The sequence below is a fragment of the Lissotriton helveticus genome, assembly GCF_964261635.1.
Source record: "Lissotriton helveticus chromosome 1_1 unlocalized genomic scaffold, aLisHel1.1 SUPER_1_unloc_57, whole genome shotgun sequence".
NCBI classification, from domain to species: domain Eukaryota; kingdom Metazoa; phylum Chordata; class Amphibia; order Caudata; family Salamandridae; genus Lissotriton; species Lissotriton helveticus.
In genome coordinates this window covers 1361160-1379680 of record NW_027611700.1, presented here as the reverse complement: position 1 = coordinate 1379680, position 18521 = coordinate 1361160, and the positions used below count along the sequence as shown (strand labels likewise).

Genomic DNA, 18521 nt, shown 5'->3' with positions numbered 1-18521 from the left:
GTTCAACTGTTTGAGTAAAGGTTTTAAAAACAGATTACGGGGGAGTGTATAAAACTGACAAAAGAATAAAAAGTGTGCCAGATCTTGCGGAGACTTATTGTCGCAGCCGCAAGCTGACAACACTTGTCCTCTATGTGCTCCACTTGGTACAGCTAGCAAAAGATGGAACATGTTAAATCGGAACCTTTTTAGTAAAAAACGGTCATAACCGGACAGAGGCCAAGCCAGGTAAGATTCCATGTGTAAACAAGTTTTAGTTAGAACGTACTGTCTCACACTACTTTTCTTGTACTCATTTCCCTCCGCCCCATGCACCTGGACAACATAAAAGTATTCCTAACAAAGGTTACATCAGTTTTAGTTATTGTCTCAGGGGATAGAAATAGATCTGGTCGGCCTAGTTCAAAGAGCCATCTTCTTACATATTTTAACCATGGGATCTTGAGTCTGCCGTCCCACTCTAGTGCCTCTTGAAGGATATTTCTAGTGAGGGGTATGGCTGTATTTAGCCAGCTATTTAGCCAGCATAACAGAGGATTCACAGCCAACTTATCACTTAGATATGGAATACCAAGTTCCTCATGTACTGGAAAGTTGGCTGTGCCCCTAGGTAGCCGTAAGACCTGCTTTAGAAAGTTATTCTCAGTAACTTCAAGGACACCTAGAGATTCTGATCCCCATATTTCACTTCCATAACGTGCGATTGCAGTGCTTTTGGCTTGATATAACTTCAGGACAGCCGCCACCGGACTATTGCCCATTTTTTTTGAGAAGTCCAGTATTGTTGCGTTGGCCCGCACTACCTCACCCTTTTTCTTTTGTATTGCTGGTGCCCAAGTTAATTTATGGTCAAAAAGGACACCAAGATACGAAAAGGTCTTGGTGGTCGGTATTTTGTCCCCATTTACAAAGTGAGGGTATATTTTTTGGGGAGTTACGCCTGTCATCATTGTAAAAGATTTCGAGTTATTGATGCTCAGGCCACGGGAGTTCATAAAAATATTAAAAGAGTCTAACAAGATTTGAAGACCGAGCGCCGTTCTAGATATTAGAACGGCGTCGTCCGCATATAATAGGACAGGTATGCCCTTCTTACCAATATAAGGATAGTCTGTGCCAGTTTTTAGTAAGTGCTCCTCCAACTCGTTAATGTAAAGATTAAAAAGAAAGGGGGCGAGGATGCACCCTTGTCTAACACCTCGATTTATGCTAAAATCCCTTGTTACCTTCATGTCATGGGTGTAGCGGACATTTGCTCTTGTATCCGAGTGGAGGTCAACAAGAAAGTTGACCAAATTTTGTTCCACTCCCATTTTTAGCAGGACCTCCCAAAGCCTGCCTCTGTCTACACAGTCAAAGGCGGACGATAAATCCATAAAGGCCATATGGATCGTCCCTTTTCTTGCTAGGGTGCATTTACTGTTTATTAAATATAGATTCAGACATTGGGTTATCGTAGAGTGGCCTGGTCTGAACCCGTATTGTATTGATGACAGTATATTATTTTCATTGGCCCATGCTGTTAATCTATTTAGGATAATGCCCCCCACCACCTTTGCAACTGAATTAATCAGTGATATGGGTCTGTAGCATGTAACACTGCCACGATCGCCCTTCTTGAAAACAGGGACGATAGTCGAGGACCCCCAAGCTTTTGGGCAACCAGCCAGGATTCCGGCGTTTACAACTGCGGTAATAACTGGTGCCCATAAAAGGGTATTTGATTTAAATAAATCGGGTGGTATACCATCAGGGCCAGGTGCTTTATTACAGGATAGACCTTGGATCCCCTTTACTACCTCCCCCACTGTAAAACACAACAAATTTTCATCGAAAGTTTTAAAAACAAAGTCTGCTTGTGGTTTGTCACTTTTGAAAATTCTACTATAGTGTGATATCCACTCTTCCTCGGGTATGTTAGTCCCAGCCATAGGGTTGATGGGGTCATCGAACATAGGTTTGTTTATGATACTCCAGAACTTGGAGCTATTGCCCAGAATTGCAGGGTCGCATAGAGTTTCCCAAATACCAGCTTTCACTTTTTTTTCCGGACTGCCAGGGCTGTCTTGTATTTAAATCTCAGAGACTTTATAAGGACAGGATCTCTTGGGGTAGCCTTGAGTGCTTTTTTTAGATCTCGTCCGGCCAATGAACAAGCTTGATCAAACCACCCTGGTTGGTGTTCATGGTGACCCTTCGTTGGTACAGTTAGCAATTGGCCAATTTTGTCAACAACAGCAGAGAAGGCAATCAAGGTCACTTCAGGCAAGGTGGAAGGAGAGACACAAAGGTCTAAATCATTACCACAACTGGTGTTGATTGAGCTGTACAAAGAGTCACTGTTAACCTTTGACCACTTCAGACGACGGTTTCCATTGATAGGTTTTAGAACGCCACGATCAGGACGAGGCTTCCTAAGTTCGAAAAGGCCGCCTCCAATCCTAATCGACAGAGGATTATGGTCACTGAAGATACTTATTTGAATTTCAAAGTCAGTGGCTAAATCAACAAGGTCACTTGAGAGAAAGATGTGGTCTATGTAGGAGCCTTTACCATGGCCTTTATACGTAGGGACATTAAATATGTGTGAGTCCTCCAACGTGGTCATTGCGACAGTTAGATTCCTGTCATCAATTAAGTTGTTGATGCAGGTGCCACGGAGCGAGTGGTCAAAATGAAAACCAGACCTATTGTTACAGCCTAAAAGGCCAATGGGTGTCATTTCAGGATTGCCGCAAGGATGAGCATTAAAATCTCCAACGATGATGATACTTCGAGGTAGATTAGCCGCTTTTGCTTGTAAAAAATGTTGTAGGTTAAGAATATTGCACTCCCTATTTGATGACGCAGCATTGTAGAAATTGATAAGGGTCAGTGCCTTTTTACCACTCCTGAGCACCAAGGTTTGAATATGTCTGTTGTCCAATGCTCTGTTTGAGACCTGGCAGCTAAGTGCAAGACTAATATAAGTTACCAGGCCCCCTTTAGATCTTCCGCTATTTGACGGGGCAGCCGGTAAGAAGAAACTTTGAAAGCCCTCGATGTGTACGTTTTCATCTACTAGCCAAGTTTCTTGAAAACATAAGATTGTATAATTTTTTACATGAGCCAACCAGGCTGGGTCGTTAACCTTAACAGCCAGACCGGCTACATTCCAGGATAAGAGATGTATGGAACGTTGTTCGGTGAGGCCCAACCCTGCTATCTGGGCCTTGTTTGTAAATGAAGAGATCGCTTGAGCCCCATGACCCGTTGTTAAATGTACTTGCGTTTCATTACTAGTAGTTAAAAAATTTTTTACTCCACTGGGGACTATACATTGGGTTTGATTTGAGGGACATGAATGACTACACCCATTCACAATCAGTGTGTTTTCATGAGATTGTACTAAGGGAGCTACCCTGGATGCTTCACTAGCCTCTCGAGTGGAGACATGTGTACACTCCAATCTGTTGCATGATATTCTATCAGGGGGAGCTTCCCTAGTTGAGGGCTCAGTAGAAATAGAATGGGAGGATGGGTATACGGTTTGTCAATCAATCTCATCTAGGTAATCAGTATCATAAAAAGCATCAAATCTATTTGAGATGGGGACCCCGTATTGTGTGTCTGGATAATAAGAGTATGAGTAGAGCTGCTGTTGGGGGCGAGTAAAAAACTCACTTCTTTCTTGGTGTCTACTATGATGGCTATTTAGCCTACTCAGCCATGGGTGTTCCTGCCTATAGTCGATAAAGTTTGTTAGGGTATGTGGACCAGTAGGCCATGTATAAACCCTAGGTTGGTTATCAGCTATTGGCTCGAGCAACCCCTCCTGTCCATGAGTTGACTGTACTTGTGTTAGGTAATGACCGAGGTTATTTGATGAGTAAAGTAGCTTATGGCCATAGTGTGGATCAAACTATTTGTCACACCACTTTTCCAGCTACTAATAAAACTGGCAGCACGACTATACCCAAAGGTTACCACAATGCAGTCGCCCTCGGTCGATTTAAATCTGTTTCCCACCCAATCTACTCTTCTCACGTGTGCAATATGGCCATTAATATGTTTGGGGATCGGTCTATGGGTTGTAAGCCAATGGCTCACCTTGTTTTTTAGGTCCCCGTGAGATTCTACCCTATCCCCCATGTTAGTAGTAGATAGTGTGTCCTTGGCCTAAGAATCAAAACATATTCTCTGTACTTCACTGTTTAGCTGCATCTGCCTGGAAAATGTATTTATGGGCGTGCCTTCATTGGTTTCGTAATTTCATTTTTTGCCCAAATCCTCCATATTGGATCACACAATCATACCTATTGTAGATATCCCCAAGCAATTGGATTCGATGCATAATGACGTTAAGGGCAGATCGCCCTCCCTAACTGACCCTTCTCCATCTTGAGCAACCAAAACAAGGAATTAGCTACTGGCCTATCCAATCTTAAGGGGGAAATTCATAATCTTTCTATTATCACGAAAGATCTTCTTAGTCTACACAGAGCCACCAACGACACTGTGAATCAAATCTGTCGCCAAATGAGAAATGGCAGTACCATGAATGCGCACTCTGACAACATTATTCAGTTCAACCACACTTCTAGCAGACCCATATCCAAAATCACACCCCCTATAAACACTAATTTGGGTAGTCTGCCCTCCTCCATGTGGACCAGGAGGTCAAATTATGAACTGTCAGACAGTGACATTGACAACTTCGTTACATCTTATACCCTAGAGTCTGACAACAGTAAGTCCCATTGCGACGCTATTCAAACCATTGAATCCAATCCCCTCAGAGAACCTACACTCATAACAGATCTGTAAATAGTGATAACCTCACAAATATCAATTTAGAACAGACTACCTTAATCCCCTCGATTAACAAGTTGAAGTGTGGGCTCTTAAATTGCAGATCTGCTAGCAAACATGCTACTGATATATTCAAACTCATTCTAGAAGACGATTTAGACATTATAGCACTCACAGAAACTTGGCTAAATAGTTTCTCCTCTCCCATTCTCGATTTACTGGTTCCTCCTTCCCATGACTTGATATGACTCGATAGAATTGGGAAACCAGGGGGAGGTGTAGCATGCATTTATCGTAATTCAATTTCAGTCAAAAAAGCGGACTCCGTTGAGCTATCCTCTTTTGATTACCTATGCATTAATATCTCAGATGCTAAGTGCTTAGCCTGCAAGTTACACATATTTTACCACCCCCCAGGTGATAACGTGACTTGTATTGACGAGGTTATGGAGATCATGGCATCCAATGACAACTCACCGGTGCCTCATATTTTCTTAGGCGACTTCAACCTCCATTGGAATAACGCAAATGATCAGATTGTTGGTTGTCTTAAAGAGTTTCTGTCTGAACATGAGTTATCCCAATTCAGTGACAGACCAACGCATAACAAAGGAGAGATATTGGATCTCATCATTGCAAAATCATACATCATCCTACTGGAATCCATCACCCCTTGCGATTGGTCTGATCATTACTGCATCCTATTCTGCATCAATATCGCAGCTATTCAAAAAAGGAGCCAACCATCAAAAGCAAGGCAATGGAAACGGAATTTACAAAATATCAATCCCATCTCCTTGGTAAGCCATTGTGATTCCGCTCTGAGCCGTATGACGGACATAACTGATGTACATGACCTTACAACCTTCTACAATGACACGTTACTCGAAATCCTTGACGCCTCTGTCCCCCTACAGGAAAAAATGTCTTGTCTAAGATTTCCAAGCCCTCTGTCAGGCTCCTCCTCTATCTCTTCGGAACTGTGCTGAATGACCCAAGCCTTCCCCTGCAGAACCACCCCAATGGCTGAGTTAAACTACAGACCATCAAGACAATACCACCGGGGAGGGAAAGGAAGGGGAACAGCGGGGAAGGAGATCTGGAATGACAAAGGAACAGGCTGTTAGAAGAAGACCCCCCCTCGTACCCGTTGTTTAACTCTCCTTCATATGAACATATAACGCACTTGCATAACCCTTCCTTCGTACCTGTGGAAGTAAATGATAGGGACTAAATGCGAGGAGAGGAGACTTGAGGCGGTACCAGGGATTCTGTTTCACTGCATAAGAAACAGAAGAACTATGCATAAATTACCAAGGTTGTGAAAGACCAAAGCAATCCTCCATTCATATCCGAACACACCATACCAAACAGCTCACCTATCAGCACAAGGATCCCTTACTTTAGATACCCCTCGCTCGGTTCTCCTGCATGTAAACAAAGCAAAAACAAAGTTGTGGAAACAAAACAAAAGACAGCAAACAATGTCAATTCCTTCTTAACGTTGTTTGCCAACAGGAAATGTTTTTTCTTAGTCCCTGTAAAACACGTGTTGCTCCTCCAAGAAGTCAAAAGTCTCCAAAAGCAGAATTATGGCATGCAACACTGTTCCTGAATGATCGGCACAATAAATGTCTAGTTCACCCTCTCAGCCGAGAGAGAATTAATTACTGTAACACACGCAACTAGCGAGGTCACAGTCGAAGTTTTCATGCACTCCTCTAGAGGTCCGTGTACACACGCTGAGTATGTGTTCAACTGAGCAATAAAGTCTCATCAAGAAACAAACCCAATCCGAGAGCCACCAGACAAGCTTACCGCACCGTCTTCTCCGGATGTAGCTGAATTATCGGCGCTGCCGTAGAAGCCGGAAGTGTCTTTATTTCCGGGTGCGCGCCAAACCAGCGTCATCCTTGCGCCGAGAAACTCGGCATGCCGGGAAATGTAGTCCTGTCTCCGGCCGCCTCGAGCCTCCATGAAGATCAGCGTCATTCCACACACAGGCAAGCGGGGGCGGGGGGGGTAATTAGAGTTCTCTCAGTACATCCCCCCTCACAAGAACCCCCAACCTACATGGGCCGGTCCGGAAAGGCCTTGTGGAACCTGGCCACCAACCGGGGGGCATGCACAGCCCCAGCAGGCTCCCACGAGTTCTCCTCCGGACCGTATCCCTTCCAGGAAAGCAAATAGTGCAAGCGCCCCCTCACCCTCTTGGAGTCCAGCACCCGCCGTACCTCATACTCCCGATCATGTTGCACCCAAAGGGGTACAGGCAACCTGCGACGCGGGCAATGAGACGGTTTCAAAAGGGAGACGTGAAACACCGGATGGATCCGGAAATGGGTCGGCAAGCGCAATTGCACCGCCACCAGATTGATGTGTTTCACAACCCTGTAGGGTCCAATGAACCTCGGATTAAATACACTGTACCTTTTGAACCTGATGTGCTTCGTGGACAGCCATACCAGATCACCGCTTTTATACACAGGGTTCGGCCTACGATGTTTATCAGCCTGCAATTTGTATTTAGCTTTGGCCTGAACCAGGTTACTGCGGGCGTCAAGAAGTACTTTACGTAAGTGCAACAATCTCTCCTTGACGTCTGGAATTTTATGGCAAGTACTAGGCAGCAGCAGGGGTGTAAACCTGGGATGATGCCCATAGGTGCAAAAGAAAGGAGTAAGCTGTGTGGAAGAATGTTGGGAATTATTATAGGCAATCTCCGCCACCCACAACCAGTCCACCCAAGCATCCGAGTTCTCCTGGACGTAACAACGTAAGTACTGCTTTAGGGTTTGGTTCAGCCTCTCGGTTTGCCCATCAGTTTGCGGATGAAAACTGGTGGACAAAGAGGATGCTATGTGCAACTCCGCACACCAGGTCTTCCAGAAATGGGCCGTAAACTGGGCCCCTCTGTCGGACACTATATCGCGAGGGAGACCGTGAAGCCTTACAACGTGGACCAAAAGAAGGTGAGCCAATTGACCAGCCATAGGGACCTGCTTACACGCCACGAAGTGACCCATCTTGGTGAGGAAATCCACAACAACGATGATGGCAGTGTTACCCTGATCTCTGGGGAGACCGACTATAATGTCCACCGAAAACCTCTCCCAAGGTCGTTCAGGGGTGGGCAGAGGCTGGAGCAATCCTTGTGATTGTTGTCGATTCGATTTCATCAGTGCACATGTCGTACACTCTCTCACCCACCACTGTACGTCAGGTCGCACAGAAGGCCACCAGAACTGTCTTGTTACCTTTTCAAGCGTCTTCACGTATCCCATGTGCCCTGCACAGGGGGTGTCATGACACCAGGAGTACGCAAGTTTTCTCAGCAGGGTCGTCGGCACAAGTACTTGATTTCCTCTCATGGGTACTCCATGTTTCATCCTCCATTCAGGATGATGCCGTATCCATGTCCTCCAGACACACGATTGTACACCGTTTCTCACTCCTGTGAGGAAGTCTCGTGTCCGCGTGACACCAACCACTCGAGAAGGATCGAATATTGCTCGGTCAGGGGTCAAGGAATGCAAGGTCGGTGTTCCTGGCGGGTCAATGCGTCCGCTTTTTTGTTGTTCGAGCCCGGTCTGAAGGTGACAATAAACCTGAACTCCTCAAAAAACAACATCCAACGCAACTGACGTGGTGTTAGAAGCCTTGCGTCCCGCATGAACTGCAGATTCCGATGATCGGTATACACAGTGACCGATTGCTTTGCACCCAACAATCAATGTCGCCATTCCAGGAAGGCATCCCTAATGGCCAACAATTCATTCTCGGCGATTGTATAATTGCATTCGGCCGTACTCAGTTTCCGGGACATATAAGCGATAGGGTGCAATACCCCGGTGTCTTCCTTCCGTTGAGACAATACTGCCCCTATCGCGACTTCCGAGGCATCCGCCTCTACCACAAACGGTGAATCAGGGTTGGCACGAATCAATATCGGTGCCGTGGAGAAGGATTTCTTCAACTGGTCGAATGACCGCTGCGCCTCATGATCCCAAACGAAGGGGACGTTCTTCCTTGTAAGGCGAGTTAATGGGGTTACTAGTCCAGAGAAATCGCGAATGAATCTCCTGTAGAAATTTGCAAACCCCAACAGGCATTGGATATCCTTGATGTTGCATGGCCGTGGCCAATCTGTAATCGCCTTGACCTTACGTTCAGCCATCACCTGTCCCGAAGGGGTAAGCGTCACTCCTAGGAATTCCACGGTGGTAAAGTGGAACTCGCATTTAGTGATCTTACAGTATAGATGATGCGACAACAGAGCTCCCAACACCTGTTTGACGTGTGTTCTGTGGTCTTCCATGGAATCCGAGTAGATCAGGATGTCATCAATGTATACGACAACATGATGGTCCAAATATTCTCGCAACACCTCGTTTATGAAATATTGGAACGCGGCCGGGGCGTTACATAATCCGAAGGGCATTACGAGATACTCATAAAGCCCATACCGTGTCTTGAATGCGGTCTTCCACTCGTCGCCGTGCCGTATTCGAACAAGGTGGTATGCCCCTCTAAGATCAAGCTTGGTATATACGGTGGCCAATCTCACTTGTTCCAACAGGACCGGTATCAAAGGCAGCGGGTATTGATTTTTTACTGTGATGGTATTCAGGGCTCTATAGTCTATACAGCATCTTTTCTTGCCGTTGGCTTTTGGAACAAAAAACAGCGGAGAAGCCGCTGGGGATCTAGAAGGTCGGATATATCCAAGTGCCAGATACTTGTCAAGGTAGGCCCGTAAGATCTCGTTTTCAGGCAGGGTAAGCGCGTATATCCTGCCATTGGGCACTGCAGAGCCGGGTATTAAATCGATCCGACAATCATATGGTCGATGAGGAGGGAGTGCTTCGGCCTTCACATCGCTGAACACCTCCTCATATGCTTTATAACAAGGTGGTAGAGAGACCTCTTTCTCTGCGGCAGGCGCCGCATGTAGAACCGAAGCCAAAGCCCTTGAAGGATTCGTCTTTTCTTGGCTGCAGTTGTCTGCACAGAAGACGGATCGAAAAAGCACCTCACCGGAGGACCAATGGATTTGGGGTTCATGTTTCTTCAACCACGGGAGTCCCAATATGACCCCATATTGAGGCGCCTCTATGATGTTGAAGGAGATTTCCTCATGATGTATTCCTTTGTAGGACAACACGTATGCCGGAGTAGGATACAGGATGGGTCCCGCATTCAGTTCTTTACCATCTACGGCATACACCGTTTCCGGGTGTTCTTTGGCGATCAACAGCGCCCCTAGACGCTCAGCTTCTGCAAAATCCATGAAACACCCGGTGGCACCCGAATCGATCATAGCTCTGATGTGTTTTTCTTTTGATGCGATTATCATAGACATACTTAAGAACAAATGTGTCTTCTCAGAGTCTTTGTCTGGGGTAATAGAAGGGATGGCTATTCTGCTTGATGGTTCCCCTTCGCTCACCTTCAAGCTTTGTAGTTTTCCGGCTCCATTGCAGTAGCACCTGCTGCCACGGGTCCACCTCTATTCCTGCCTGGTTTGGGTTTCACCGGACATTCCCTCAGGAAATGTCCCTTTTTCCCACAATAGAGGCAAAGACCCTGCTTCCGACGATAGTTCTTCTCACTCAGCGTTAGAGAGGCACGAACAGCTCCGATATCCATCGCCTCTGGCGCCGGGGTAGACTTCTCCCCATGTCCCGAGTGTTCATACGGTAAAACGGGCTTTTCTTTCGCCTTATGATCCCCCTTCCGTTCTTTCATCCGGTGATCCAGACGTAATGTAAGGTCGATGAGTGCAGAGCAGGTACGTGGCTGTGGATCGATTTGAGCCAAAACATCTTTAAGGTCGTCGTTCAGGCCCTGATAAAAGAGTGCTGATTGTTTGTCTTCAGGCCACTCCGTTTCGGCTACCAGACGGCGGAAATTATTCAGATACGTCACCAAATCTGAACCGCCCTGTCTCAACTTAAGCAGGTCCCTATCAGCCGATAACGTCTCTGCTCTCCTAGCAAAGGTCTTCTCAAAAGCAGCACGAAAGTCATCCCATGCATATAGTAATGGGTCGTCTCTTCGGACAACCGGAACCGCCCATTGGGCAGCCTCACCCCCTAAATGGGAAATCAGAAACGCTACCCTCGCTTGATTCGTGGCAAACATCTTAGGTTTGCACATGAAATGCAACAATACTTGTGTTAAAAACACCTGTACTTTGCTATTTTCACCTTAAAATCTTTCGGGTGGAGCTAAGGGTATTTGAGCGGGCATCTCAACGGTTACCGTGGTTGAAGGAGCAGGGTTACACCCTCCTGTAGCCTGAGGTGATAGGGTTCTGTCCATTCGGGCTTTTAATTGAGCATTCTCTGCTCTAGCAGCCGCCACCTCTCTATTGGAGGCTGCAAGCTAAGCTTGAACCTGCACCAGGGCGGTCATCATATTGTCCAATGTGGTCATAGCGTCTTCCAGCACAGTCGAGAAGAGAGGAATTACGTGGCCGATAATTCTGTCAGGCTCCTCCTCTATCTCTTCGGAACTGTGCTGAATGACCCAAGCCTTCCCCTGCAGAACCACCCCAATGGCTGAGTTAAACTACAGACCATCAAGACAATACCACCGGGGAGGGAAAGGAAGGGGAACATTGGGGAAGGAGATCTGGAATGACAAAGGAACAGGCTGTTAGAAGAAGACCCCCCCGTACCCGTTGTTTAACTCTCCTTCATATGAACATATAACGCACTTGCATAACCCTTCCTTCGTACCTGTGGAAGTAAATGATAGGGACTAAATGCGAGGAGAGGAGACTTGAGGCGGTACCAGGGATTCTGTTTCACTGCATAAGAAACAGAAGAACTATGCATAAATTACCAAGGTTGTGAAAGACCAAAGCAATCCTCCATTCATATCCGAACACACCATACCAAACAGCTCACCTATCAGCACAAGGATCCCTTACTTTAGATACCCCTCGCTCGGTTCTCCTGTATGTAAACAAAGCAAAAACAAAGTTGTGGAAACAAAACAAAAGACAGCAAACAATGCTAATTCCTTCTTAACGTTGTTTGCCAACAGGAAATGTTTTTTCTTAGTCCCTGTAAAACACGTGTTGCTCCTCCAAGAAGTCAAAAGTCTCCAAAAGCAGAATGATGGCATGCAACACTGTTGCTGAATGATCGGCACAATAAATGTCTAGTTCACCCTCTCAGAATTAATTACTGTAACACACGCAACTAGCGAGGTCACAGTCGAAGTTTTCATGCACTCTTCTAGAGGTCCGTGTACACACGCTGAGTACGTGTTCAACTGAGCAATAAAGTCTCATCAAGAAACAAACCCAATCCGAGAGCCACCAGACAATCTTACCGCACCGTCTTCTCCGGATGTAGCTGAATTATTGGCGCTGCCGCAGAAGCCGGAAGTGTCTTTACTTCCGGGTGCGCGCCAAACCAGCGTCATCCTTGCGCCGAGAAACTCGGCATGCCGGGAAATGTAGTCCTGTCTCCGGCCGCCTCTTGCCTCCATGAAGATCGGCGTCATTCCACACACAGGCAAGCGGGGGACGGGGGGTAATTCGAGTTCTGACACCCTGGTTCAATGAGGGACTGAATGTGGAGCGTAGACAACTAAGAGCTGCTGAACGTCTTTGGAAATCGGCTCCCAACACTGTCAACCTTGAGCACCTTAGAAGGTTAAGGAATTCTTACAACAGGAATATTCTTAAGGCTAAGGCAGATTTTTCCAGAACTCAACTGAACCAAGCTATCAACCGGCCGAAAAAACTCTTTGTAATCGTCAAGCAACAATCATGCAATACAACTTACTCTAGAGAGTTAAATGACCTGGCCACTCCTACATGTGACAAGCTTGCCAATTTTATCAAGGAAAAGACTAGGACCATTGAGCTAGACATTCAAACTAGGATGGCCCTCCCTCAACCCATGTTCCAAGACCATAATCCGGACGCTTTTTTCGAAGTATACTCTAGTATTCCAAGGGACGTCTTCAAAAACAACGCCTCCTGGCACTCCTTCTCGACAATCTCTCAACAAACTATTGACAACACTCTTCAAGCAATCAACCCCTCCAATCATTTCTATGACCCCCTGCCTCCTGCCCTGTTCAAGACTTTAAAATCATCTATCCTACCATTATGGGCACAAATTGTAAACGCTCTCTGAGTCAAGGTATCATTCCGGACTGTCTAAAAATAGGGCTGACGCCTCTTTATCTGATCTTAACAACTACCGTCCTATAACCAACATCCCCACCTTGGCAAAACTATTGGAGAAATGAGTACAAATTCAATTATGCAACCACATTGAGAACTACAACCTTTTAGACTCTCACCAATCAGGCTTCTACCGAGGACACAGCACAGAATCTGCACTCACACACATTATTGATGACATACTAAAAATGCTTGACCCCAATGAATCCTGCCTATTGATACTACTTGATCTGTCCTCCGCCTTCGATACGGTCAAGCACGACAACCTTCTGTCCCTACTGGAAAGTAGGATGGGCCTCTCGGGCACAGTGCTGCAATGGTTCTCCTCCTTCAGGAATAACAGATCACAAAGAATTAAGATGAAGAATTCACTCTCGCAACCCTCCATGGTCACACTTGGTGTGCCTCAGGGTTCTGCCCTTTCACCGATTCTCTTCAACCTCCTAATGAAGCCCCAGGCGAATGCACTGAATTCAGCGAACATTCTATATCATCTTTATGCGGATGATACACAGTTGTATCTAAAAATCACCTCGCCTGATGACTTCATTGCCCTCAACACTACTCTACTGAACACTCAAAGCTGGCTCACTTTCAACCATCTGATGTTGAATATCAAAAAAACGGAATTCATTCTCATCTCACCCCCGAACCACACTCCAAAGCTAGACCTATGGTTAAAACACCTAACCTTCTTTGACAGTGTCCCCCTCATCATTGACTCGGCAAAATCCCTAATAATCTCCAATGACAAACATTTGAATATGCAGTTGCACATCTCTATTGCCACCTAGGGAGCTAATCACAAGATGAGTATATTAAGGAAACTCTAACCCTTCCTCCCTCAGGCAGATCTAAAAATTGCAGTACAAGCCCATGTACTGCCTAGATTAGATTACGGAAGCACCACTCTCTGTGGTCTCCCTAAATACAAGTTGGCTCCGCTGAGAGCAGCACTGATTTCGGCAGCTAGACTGGTATCTGGAACCAAAAGAAAAGAGTCACATATCACCAACTTTGAAAGCACTGAACTGGTTGCCTTATGAGGCAAGAATACACCTTCAAGTGGCGTGCATGACGCACAAAGCAATACACAACAATACACCCAGTTACTTGGCACTAAAGTTTGAAAAGTCTGGAGGATGCAGACAACTACGAAGTGTGAGCACTTTCCTTCTGAAACCTCAAACCTTCTATAAGAAGAGAACAGGCTGTAGAGCTTTCTCAGGGATCGCACCTAGCATCTGGAACTCTTTATCTACTCTTGTGCGTGGGATTACTTCCTTTACTGCTTTAAAAAAAAAATCATCTCCTAAGTTTTAATTACTGATGGTCACTGAGTCATCCTTAACCCCTTCGATGCTCATGACGGAACGGTTCCGTCATGAGCATCGGTCGAGCTGTGCTTATGATGGAACCGTTCCGTCATGACCACGCCCGTTTTCATTAGGGCTCAGCACCGGGGGGGAATCGGAGCCGCACGGAAGAGGTTAATATCCACTACCTATCTAATAGGGATTTGATTATTCTACTGTTTGTAAGACTTATATCTCAGCCCTCTCTGCTCTATAACTGTAGGTTATCGAAAGCTCTGCTGTGCTTCAGTACGCCTGGTCATCTGTACTTTTGGACTTCAACTTTGAACCGTTAGTAGTTTTAATATGTATGCTTGCTAACACACTCTCCTATTGTTCATTAACTGTTTACTGCACAACACCGTTTGTTATATATATATTCTGTATTGCTATTGCATAATTTGTCAAATTTGATTGATTGTATACCACCTCAACCATGTATGTTCTTTTACTGTAAAGCGCTCTGATACCCCCGTGGGTCATGTCCGCGCTATACAAAACTTTATAAATAAATATTTCTAGTGTCTGTATTTAAATTTGTACCTCAAACTGCCTCTGTCTGTCTTAGTCTGCCTGTAGCTTGCTTTCTTCTGGTTTTTCAGTTAGCTTTCCCTCTCCCCTTAACTATTTTGTGGACTGCCTAGTGGTGGTAATGTAAGACCCTGAGAACCCATTGGTCCTTACTACTACTAGTACACTAGTACTACTACTCTGCCGTGCAGATTGCATGTCCAAGTAAGGTATTATACCCGTGTTTGTTAAGATGGGAAGGCTTTCTTTTACTATCTCATGTCCAATCAGTAAAACGAGAGAGTGGCCATGGTCACATTGGATATCACAAAGTTGTGTTTTCTGCTCTTCATGTCATCTAGGCCTAGTATTATATACATATTAGTAGCAGTTGATGGTGAACTGATTACCGTGCACCACGGCTGAAAGGAAGTGTGAGGAGGACGGCACCCTTACATTTTCCTACCAAGAAGACCATAAGTCCGATTGTCCGCCCAGTCTTATTTCTTTTCAAAAACCCAGATTCACCAATAGCTCTAGACACTGAGTCCAGTCCTTTACAGGTTGTCTTCTTGAGCGACATTTCAAAAATTGCCACCAACAAAATGCCCAACTGGATATTTTATTATTTTTGATAGGACATATTGTCTGTACCCGAATTGTAGTGATGTGTGTGGTGTATGTATTTTCAATCTTGCTACGGAAAAAATATGATTAGGGCGAGGTGTATATGGCATCTAAACAATGTGTAATGTTTTCTCTAGCCGTACCGACCACCAGTGTCAGGGCCAGCGGAGCCGGCGATGCCAGCCAGTAGGAAGCAGATGTGGCAGCTGCAGGGGGTGAGCCAGTAGCAGTGGTGGGCGGTTGTGAGCCTTATTGCTTGCTTATTGACAATTTATACACTCGAATACAAGGAGGTGCACTGTACTGTTGAGACTAAGTTGTGAATAGTCAAAGACACCCTTTACTTAGCATCAGCATATACAGCGGGAGTTGAGTAACTAATAGCCTCTTCTATCTTCAACTCAGCAAAGAAATTTTTATGAAGAAGACTCAGACCTTGATGGGTTGACGGAAAAGCAAAAGAAGGATGGAAGGAGGAAGGATGGGTGAAATGTAATATGACTGACAGAGAAGGATGTGTGGGTGAAGGGATGATAGAGGTGGCTGATAGGATGCATGGGTGATTGAAGGATGGGTGAAAGGTAAAAGAAGGATGCCTGCCCAGGTGGGTGAAAGTGTGTGGTGAAAGGAATCCTCCAAGGGGTTTAATGGGTCAACTCAAAGCAAGGACGCATGGGTGGGTAAAGGACAAATGTATGTTGTTGAAAGGTTTGTTGAGAATGATAGCCACGTTTGGATGGATGGATGGTATTCAATCATAGGTGAAGACTGGATGAACGGAATGTAAAACATAATCCGTGCCAGAGTAGCAAAGACAAGGGTGATAAAATAATGCTAGAAGAACAATGCATTTATAAATGGAAAAATCCCTGGGAGGAAGAATAAACAAGGAATGTTTTTTTTTATCAAGGTTTTTGTTAAAATGTTTGAGGTTGTATTTAGGACTACTGCCTTGACTCACAGTAGTTTCCAAGCACAGCATATATATTATGAACCCACCCTTCATCAGTCGCCTCCCTCCGAGGCCCACTCCCTACCCATGGCATTTTTCGACAGTGTCAGCCATGGGTGGCCTATCGGCTGTATGGTTACAACAATTACAATACCAGTACCTCACGTGGCGTTGTGACGCTTATCAGCATTCATATTAGTTACTATTCATCTGCCTTGTTGTAGACTAGTCAGGGTGAAAGTGAAATTGAGCATTTGCCATTTAATAGAGCCTGGCCATAATAGAAAATGAGATAATTGTGTAGTACAGCTGCCCCACCTGCAGACAGTAGTAAGGTATTGCAAGTCTGCGACACGAGCATGTCTGTCTATGGCGCAGGCCGAACTGGCATGCCTACAAGATTAATTTAGCTAAACAAGAGAGAGAGAAGAAGAATGCTTGTCTACTCCATCAGCCGCTGATATTGGGCCCTGATGGCCTCCAGCTGCCTTTTGCCAGGTCCTGGTTACTCTCTCCGGCCTGTCAGATTGTGGATTGGCAGGAGTAGCTATATCAAGAAAGAAAAAGACAAATTGTAACCAATACTCTTAGCAAAACAGAAACACATAAAATAAAATGATATAGTGGCACAGTAGCACTAGCAGTACATAACATGTGTGGTATCCTCGATTCCTCAGCCCCCAATATGTGGATGTGATGAGAGTTTCAGGCATCAGGGCCCAATATCAGCGGCTGGTGGCCCAGGAAGAAGAAGAGGAGGCGGCAGCCGCTGCAGCCTCTAATGCCCCAGGCCCCTGCCAGGCCCCAGTAGTGCCTTCGGTGGTCCGGCAGCCACCCGCTGCCATTCTTCAACCATTGCTGCTCACCCTGCACACTTCGAGCCTTTCAGCACTGCGTGCTGCTGAGGTTTGCGGGCCTGGAAAGCCGGATAGCGGAGCGTTTTCACCAGCTGGAGGGGAAGATCCGACTCATAGCCGCCGCTAGGCCTCAGTCTCTTGCCCCTTTTTAAAATTGTTTGTTTGGTGGATGGGACCTGTTGGGGAGAGGGTGGGAATGTGGGAGTTGGGGAAATTTGATTGGGGTTTTTGGAATCATTTTTTATGGACATTTGTTTGGACAATTTGGATTTTGGAGTTTCGTTGGCCATTGGTTGGGGTTAGGGAGAGGGGTGGGTCAGGTGTTATGAGCTTTTCTTCTAGTTTATATTTGTTAGGGGAATACATTTTTAGTTTTACATATGATGTAAATCTTTTTTGGGGGTTACTCTTTTACTTTGCACTGTTTCCTTTGACGCAGGGCCGCAGACAGTTTTTTAAATCTGCCGATAGTGTAACACAGCAACAGATAGATGCGGGACCCTCACTTGTCCTCCTACTCTCTCCTCCTTGTCTATGCGGTCTGCAACTATATAAACCCCTGTGGACTCGGAAGGGGTGTGGGTGTGTGAAATTTATTTCCATAGTTGATACAGATTATTGCATCTTCAATGAATCCCCCACAGTTCTTCTCTTACCTGTGATTAGGCGAAGCGATGGCTGCATGGTGATGGTTTGGTTTCCAAAGGGGCCCTGGTGGTGATAGTAGACAGCAGCAGCAGCATGCTAGCGGACTAGTCGTATACTAGTGAAGCAGTAAGCACCAGACCCTGCACCGAGGCTTCACTCCCTTCTAGCCGAACTCAAACTGTAGGATGAGGAATGAATATTGATCGCAGGGAATAATTAAATTGACATATTTCAAACTGACTTAAGGCCGTTTTATATGCAAGTTTTGACACAAAAATAATTAGACAGCCACCTGAGGGAGACTAGAGTGTGACTAGTAGTACAGTACACGAGAAAAAGACTACCAAACCAGAAACCATGATAAGCAATGCTAAAGTAACATAAATCAGAATGGTGGGCTAGTACAAGTTACAAACTGAAGTCGACTTGGGCTATGAAGTGGACAAGTGTAACCTTTAGTGCTGGAAGGAGGAGGATGCTTTCAATTATTATGGATTAGGTTCCTCTGGAAAATCTTGAATATGGAATACTGGTGGGTGGGCAATCTAATATATATATAATAATGCCAGTGT

At 45.5% G+C, this 18521-nt stretch overlaps 1 long non-coding RNA gene across 1 annotated transcript in view; it reads right to left on the bottom strand.

Moving 5' to 3' along the window:
- Positions 1–18111, bottom strand: part of LOC144806252 (uncharacterized) — a 153343-nt gene extending 135232 nt beyond the window's left edge. Inside the window, exon 1 of the long non-coding RNA XR_013605741.1 lies at positions 17958–18111. This is a non-coding gene — a long non-coding RNA (uncharacterized LOC144806252). The remainder of the gene's footprint in view (positions 1–17957) is intronic.
- Between the last annotated feature and the right edge of the window lie 410 nt (positions 18112–18521).